General features: G+C 41.1%; 1 long non-coding RNA gene across 1 annotated transcript in view; it reads right to left on the bottom strand.

The window, feature by feature from the left end:
• Window positions 1-7,988, bottom strand: part of LOC136005005 (uncharacterized) — a 32,698-nt gene that overhangs the window by 3,772 nt on the left and 20,938 nt on the right. The window contains exons 2-3 of the long non-coding RNA XR_010608657.1: window positions 2,617-2,721; window positions 92-128 (exon numbers count right to left, since the gene is read on the bottom strand). This is a non-coding gene — a long non-coding RNA (uncharacterized LOC136005005). The remainder of the gene's footprint in view (window positions 1-91; window positions 129-2,616; window positions 2,722-7,988) is intronic.

The raw sequence follows: 7,988 nt of genomic DNA, 5'->3' as shown, positions 1-7,988 counted from the left end.
TAAAAATATACACACACACATCTATATACATACATAAATGATGAGAAACAATAGAATTAGAGCAATGATTAATTGATCTTATTTTTCTTACCTGTGGTCCACTGGTTCTGGAAGTAAGTGAACCATTTCTAAGAGAGACATGAAAGGTGATTAAAACATTTTTAAATTCCAATACTAGTTTCTAGTATTTGAATTTGCTAGGCATGAAAAGCTTTTATAGTTAAAATATTTTAAAGGGTTATACGCTGCTTTGGAGCTTGCAGCTGCTGAAATAGTAATTGCCTGACCTTCAGCGCTGGTTTTTAATCTTCACAGCAACACGCCCCATTTTAATAAAGACGTAAGGATCTGTGGATTAAGATCTTGGATCAAACTGCAAAAAAGTCATTCTTGAATACAACAAATAACAGGTTTTTTTGTTAATAACAGATATAGAGGACTCCTTACTTATAACAACTTCTAATATGATAACATTTTAGAAACTGAAATTTGCCAAAGATGATTTAATATACATTATGATTAATGGAGGCTTCCTAAATAGGCAAATGTGACATACACTTTTGCATCAGCAATAGTGGCTGTGGCACACGTAGCATCGACTTCATAATACTAAAACCCTTAAAAATAAAAATTAATATTATTTAAAATAATATTAAAAAAACATACCTGAAGAAAACAAAAAACAACTGGTATGGCCATTGTAAGGAATACCTCTAGGATTTCATGCACGTGTTTCCTGTAATACTTCATGAATCAGCATTATTAGCCATATTTTGAAGAAACTGTACGGTTTGTCTGGGACAGTAGCTGCATGCATCACATGTTTGCTCCTGTCTGGTGAACATACAATACCCCCTCATGCATACGCAGGACTGAAGGGTGCTTTGCACCCCTACCCCAGTGCTGGGGCTGGGGAGCTGGGGGAGCAGGCTGGGAATCTCTCCCAGCAGAATGCTTGACACAGCATGGCACAACTGAACTTTAGTACATGAAGAGTAACGATGAAAGAAATTCTCACCCTTGGGACAGCAATATTTAATTTTTCTATGGCACAAAGAGACCTTGAGCTGGATCTGAAAAACCTGATTTAGAGAGATGGTGGTAGGGCAAGGGTGGGGATTGGAGCAGGCTGGGGTTTCTCAGGTTGGCAGGAAGGATTCACATAGCTGGAAAGGTGATTGAAACAATTGGGGGAAAAAAGCAATGAATGCGTTTTGCAGTCAGTTGATGCAGTTCAGCATCTATTTGTGCAATAGAAAGGCTAGTGAGAGTACTTTTAAAGCATTATGGTTAAATGTATTGATTCAGGAAACATTGGATCTCACTGTAAACCTCGTAAAAATATACTGCGAGGTATGTGGCAAATCAATCCTCGTCACTCAACAAATCAACAAGATGAATTCTGAGAAATAGGAATAATAAAGGATAGCTGTTTTTCACAAAACATTTTAAGCTATGTAGATAAAATCACTAATTAGGAACTAGCTGTTGCTACCACCAAGCATTACTTAAATGAAAAGTAAGGCAGAACAGCATGTGTTATCAATTAAATTTCAGGGCTAAAATCCCTGCATTGTTAATTACCAAATGAAAAAAACATTAACCCTTACACCTTGGAGTTTATATTGTCAACAACATCCTGAGGAGGTGGATTAAAAAACCTGATTCATATTCATAAGTTTATCCAGTGGAAGTTAGCTAAATTCTGTCTGCATACACGTAAAACCTACGCAAAAGAACATTAACTATTTTTAAATCAATATTACTTTAATGCCAGGCTCAATTAAATGGACTCAAATTATATTTCTACTATAAAAGATGCAATAGACTCCAATTATGTTTCCAATATTAAAGATGTACTAACATATAACAAAAATAAATAAATAAATTCAATATTCCAGATAAGAAGTTGAAGCCCAAAAAGCAAATTTAAATAGAATGAAAATAATTCCAGGTCTGTCTCAACATCATCATGTTCCCATGAAAGAAAAAAAAAAAAAAAAGAGAAAGTAAACATGATTGTTGAATAACCTGAAGTATAACAAGCAAGCCAAGTGGGGTAATAGCTTAGCACTGCTCAGCACTGGCAAGGCTAACAGCTGGAATAAGACATCCTCCTTGGGCACTCCAGCTCAGAGAAGATGGGTGTACATCAGCAAGACTCCAGGGGAATGCAGCAAGTGCGGCACAAATGGCTGATAGGGAGTGACTGAAAGAAATGGGTTGGTTTAGTCTGAAGTGAAGCTAACAAACTGCTCTTCATGAGGGTAGAGCAAGATAGAGTAGTCTTCAGTGTCATGAAACATGTTGAGGTAATATCTAGATATCTGGAAATGAATTTCAAAGGTGGAATGATAGAACGTGCTTGAGTGGAGTGTCAAGGAAGCACCAGTTGATGCTCATCTAAGATCTTTCAGATCCTCCAGAACATGTTGGCAAATATCTATTATACTTCCTACTGTCCATAACTTTAAGCCAGATGATCCTAACATGAAGCAATGACAGACTTGAACCGGGAATTCCTGTCTTTTTATGGCTTCCTAAAAACTTTCCTAGTACAGTGTGACCCCATAGATTTCCAAAACCATCCACAGTAGGCTTACATTCCACACTCACCTTTTACTCATGCTGCAGTCTGAGTCCGGGGGGGCTGTGATCTACGTGCTAAGGCACCAGACCCCTTCTTGTGGTCCCTCACATCCCTGTTTCCTGATTCGAGTTCTAGTGAAGTAAAACACAGAAATACCAGAACTTATGTGGACTTCGCTGCTACAGTCATGAAAGCATGGAGAGAATACAGCAAGCAGTTAAGGGGAAATAGGTCAGAAGAAGTTGCGCCTGTCTGAACTAGAGCTCAAGAGGAGATGCAAGATTTGCAGAGAAAAAACATGAATGTTACACTACAATTTGCCATAGATATTTTCTTTTTCAGGAGCATAGCTCTGAAATACCTTATTGAAAAAGCACAGAAAGCAAACTTGACCCTAGAGGAGAGGCATTGGTGGTTTTTGTGCTTACATTTTGTGAGTAGGGAGCTGCAGAAGAGGGAGGCTGGCAGCCCCACTGGTAAAAGATGTAGCAGGAGATGAGGCCACCTGTGTAGGAACCAGGGGCATGCATTGATGCCTCAGCCTTCATTGCTCAGCTGTGCCTGTTTGTCCCTGCTTGGGCTTCAAGACCAAGACCAATATCTCTGCCCAAGGACATGCCTGGCAACATTCACACAATGGCCACCATGGTATGAGCTTGTGTCTCCAGTCCCAGGCTAAGTGGGTGAATGTGGTCAAATGAGGCAGGTGCCCTGCAGCTTGCATCCTCCTGAAAAATGAATCTAGTATTTGGATATGTGAATAGTGCTTACCTATAATGCAGAATAAAGAAGAAAATACATCTTACATTTATAGTTTAACCACTATGTAAATGTAACCTAAAATCCTCAGGTAACCCATTAGCATACTGACAATCCTGGCTGCCTATGCATATTCATCTGAACCATTTTGTAAGTGCATCCAGAGCTCTGAGCTACCATCTGTCTGTCAGGGTATGGCCAGAGCTCAAACTGCTGTGTAGGCTGGTAGAAATTACCACAGGAAGCAGTGTAATTGCAAAATCAGCATGGCTTTAAGAAAAAAAAGTCAGAATGGTGCTCATGCTCTTTGTGCATTTGCTTCTACCTTGCCCTTTCTGATATTGCCTTGTTTCATTTGTCAATTTGTAACTTTTCAGAACAGCTTAGCTTTGTTTCTGCTCTGAAGGCTCCAATTTGGTATTTCAAGTTGCTAATCAAAAGACTTTGCCCTTGTATGTATGTCACTTGTGTGCTGCTTTTCAAATCTCTCAGTTCTTTGTGAGTCATCTAATATTTTCCAGCTGCTGATTCCAGAGGAAAAGATGTGACCCAGCAGCTAATGTTTTATACAAAGAAAGAGTTTGCACAACACTGTTTCAATTCAACAGTTAAACCCAGGTAATTGTATTATTGGGAAATTTACGTGAGTTAGAACAGATTCCGAAAGTTTCAGCAAGTCACGGCAATAGGTACTTCTTTCTTCCAAGGCACATCCTCAGATGAAAGCGCTGAGTAGGCTTTTTCAGGTTGGTTTTTTGCATTGTTTTTCTTGTATTTTCAGGTGTTTTTAGCAGTCTCAAACCTTCAATTCATCTGAAAGGACTTCCATTAAAAATATAAGAACCTAGAAAGCTATTTGTACTGTGATTTCTCCTCTCAACACCTCACCTTCCTAAAAGCTGCATTTCTTAGCAGGCAATTTTCAAATTTTAAAAGCTCCTAAATTAAAGTCTCTGTACCCCTCCACTCAAGACTTACCACTGACCATCCAGCTTTCTACAAACAAACTACTAGACAACAAGTCCTAGAGGCTGCTAAGTTTAGGACTAGACTGCCACAGGTTTGCAGCTATATCTGGAATTACTTTCCCACCAGTTATGCAATCAGTCACATCTCTGACTGTACTCACAGCTGCTAGAGTTAAATGCGTTAGCGGCCCCTCAGAGCAGCCTTTTCTCTGGAGGTTTCATTTCCCTGTAAGTCAATTTCACTTGGTCACTTTTTCCTCACTGCTGTTTGCTTAGAGGTGAGTTTCTGACCATGCATGACTTGTGCAACTTCACCAGGTGAATTCCCCTGGGAGGCTTAGAAGCTGTTATGTTTCCAGCACAGACTGCAGTTGGCTGTTCAAACCCACCTGTAGCCTCTAACAAGTTGGTTTTTTTCCAAACCCAACAAAATCTGTTTCCTTGGTAGCACACCCTAGTTGGCAGTGCTATTCACAGGAAGGTTGCATGAGGACAGGGCTATAAGGGGCAAAAACACCCTCCAAAAGAAGAGAGGGAGGAGGGTAGAAAAAGGACGCCTGAATATTGCGTTTGCAAATAAACAGTGGTAAGTTATCAGTAAGTTAACTGTAGCAGCAGGAAACATTTCTGTCAGATTCTGGAAAGCAAACCATGCCAGGAAAAAGTTATGTAAAGTGCAAAATTGCTACTATTTAAAAGTGCAATTTGATCAACCAAATAAGAAAGTGTTTTTCACTCTGAAATACAGCAATTCAAGCAATTTGAGGAAGTTCTTTTCAGTGGGGAGCCCTATGCTAGCAGACTTGCAATTTGCTGTAACTGTTAAAACTCATAGCCAGATCACACGTGAGAGCAGAGGGGAAAAGCAGGGCACTCCTCACCGAGTTTCATTTGCTGTTTGTCCTTTTACTGAAGGATCTGAATATCTAAAGTCAGAAGGGAGGCACTGGGCACCAACAGGGTGGTGCAGAGCTTCTCACCCCACCTCGCTTCTTCTCGGAGCACAATGCTGCACTTCTCCACTTGTACAGTTCCCTCTGCCCAAGGGATCATCAAGAAGGAAATTTTAGCAACAGAGGCCCATGTCTAGTACCTGTGTGAATCAAATAACCTACCCACTGCCCCCAGGCATATTTGATAGCACACAACGTCCTGAGGCTGGGGAGAAGAAACTGGAGGAATGGAATTACTCTAGTTCCTGAAAGTAAAATGGCAAAGATCTGTAAGGAAGGGAATGACTGTGATGGAAAACAGGGATCTTAATAAAATAATCTTCTGTGATTAATGGTATCTATCCTAATTTCCAAGAAATTAGGTAGAAGGACAATCTAGGAGCACTGTAAGCCAAAACACCGGGGATCTTCAAAAATATGCAATCTGTCTGATCTCACAACTGTAAATACTGAGCTATTCCACTGTAGTTACTAGGCTGGATAAACAAGATCAAAACCAGGTTCACAGGGTTGACCCATCTTCTGATGCACTTGCGAAGTGGACATTTCAGCTGAGCAACTGAAACTGTATAGTGCAGCTCTCGTAGCCCATATGGTGCCACTGACTGTTTCACAGACCTGCCGGCATTGAGTGAAAAGTCTGCACTCAGTGCAGGCCAGCTTCCCTCAGAGGGGCTTTAACTGTGCACACTAACCTGCTTTTTTTACCCCTTTGGGCTACTGAAAGGCAAACCTTTCTGTCCTTTCTGGGTGCTTGGCTGCTACTGACCAGACATTAACGCTCTTTGTGCATCTTAAGCAAGGACACCATTCAAATCACTAATGGGTTTCCTTTATTATCAAGGTAACGGTTTTAAACTAGAAGAGGTAGATTCAGACTAGATATAGGAGGAAATTTTTTACGATGAGAGTGATGAAACACTGGCACAGGTTGCCTAGAGAGGTGGTAGATGCCCATCCCTGCAAACATTCAAGGTCAAGTTGGATGGGGCTTTGAGTAAGCTGCTCTGGTGGAATGTGTCCCTGCCCATGGCAGGGGGATTGGAACTGGATGAATTTTAAGATCCCTTTCAACCCAAACCATTCTATGATTCTATGATTCTGTAATTGTGCTGTGATGTTACCTCATCATAGACTGCACTGCTCTGGTGTGTAGGAATGACATGAACCACAGCTCATCTTCCTGCTGGGACACTCTGGGACCTGTAAATTTAAACTCCACTTAGTCAGCTATTAGGCAGTTTTTGGACAGGGATTAACCTTGTACTGATTTAGGGATTATGGCCCAGAGAAAGGCGTCGTACCACAGGTTCCCTGAACCCTCACTTTTTCCCAACTGCTTTATTGGGGTTTGCACTGTTCTAACGTGCTTGAGAGGCAAAGATGACCTGCAACTGGCATCAAGAATGGGTCTTTGTTCTGCTGATCCACAAGGAAGGCACAAGGTGACACAATTCTCTTCTGTGGTAACTCCTACCTGGTTCATGCTGCAAAGTCAATGCTGTTTTATTTTGCACTCCTGCCTTGCTCGTGTACAATGCAGTAAACAGTATCATCTCCAAGGGCAGGTAAGATTTTTGACTACTTCTGAAAATCATGCAACTTTCCGTTTTTTTTTTTTCTTCAGAATGGTGCATGTGAACCCACTTCAGAAATCTGGCTTTCTTTCTGTCTCTCACAATTACACATGAAGCACCAAACCTGCTCCTGCACATCCCATGAACAAACCACCCCCACAAGCAGAAGTTCCCCTCGATGATAGAGTGGCATTAGGTAACTGGATTTCTGATGACTGGTAGAATATTACCTATGTTGTGGTTTTTGTTTCCCCCTTTGGGAATAACATACTGTTTTATGGTTATACTTTGTTGTGGTTTCAACCCAACCACAAACCTCGTTCACTCACTCCCCCAACTTCTTGCCCTCCCCCTGCTCCTGGAGGGACGGAGAGGAGAATCGAAAAGAATGCAACTCTCACAGGTTGAGATAAGAACAGTTTAGTAACTAAGGTATAACACAAATCACTACTGCTACCACCAATAATAATAGTGCTAAAGGAAATAACAAGAGGAAAGAATACAACACCTCAGCACCAGCTGACCAATAAGTCATACAACCCCACCCGACCGAGCACCGACCAATACCTCATCCAACCCTCCAGTCTTCCCAGCCCTTCCGGGTCATTCCCCGTTACATCCTGGGCATGACGTGCTGTGGTATGGAATACCTCTTTGGTCAGTTTGGGTCAGGTGTCCTGTCTCTGCTTCCTCCCAGCTTTCCCTCCTCCCTGACAGAGCATGAGGCTCAGAAAGTCCTTGGCCCGACCAAACATTTGAGCAGCAACTAAAAACATCGGTGTTATCAGCTCTCTTCCCAGGCCAAAAAATGAAAACACAGCACTGCACTAGCTACTAAGAAGGAAAAAAATGACTGCCACTGTTGAACCCAGGACACACTTACAGTCCTGAACTCCAGAAAACACTAAGTAATATGTTAGAATAGAATATCACGCAAAACCAAAAAAACACACATTTTCTCAGAGGCCTCACAGCAATAACAAACTATTGGGGATATGCAAAAGTGTTCATGTCAGAACATATGATTACAATACTAACTCATACAATACGAGCATCCAATCACTTTTGACACTAAAATACAATGAATTAAACTATACTCAGGATGGTATCTAAGGCAAAACATGTATTTAAGAAGTCAATT

Source organism: Lathamus discolor, chromosome Z, assembly GCF_037157495.1.
Source record: "Lathamus discolor isolate bLatDis1 chromosome Z, bLatDis1.hap1, whole genome shotgun sequence".
NCBI classification, from domain to species: Eukaryota; Metazoa; Chordata; class Aves; order Psittaciformes; family Psittacidae; genus Lathamus; species Lathamus discolor.
Note: the sequence above shows the minus strand (reverse complement) of the source record. Positions and strands in the feature narration are given on the sequence as shown.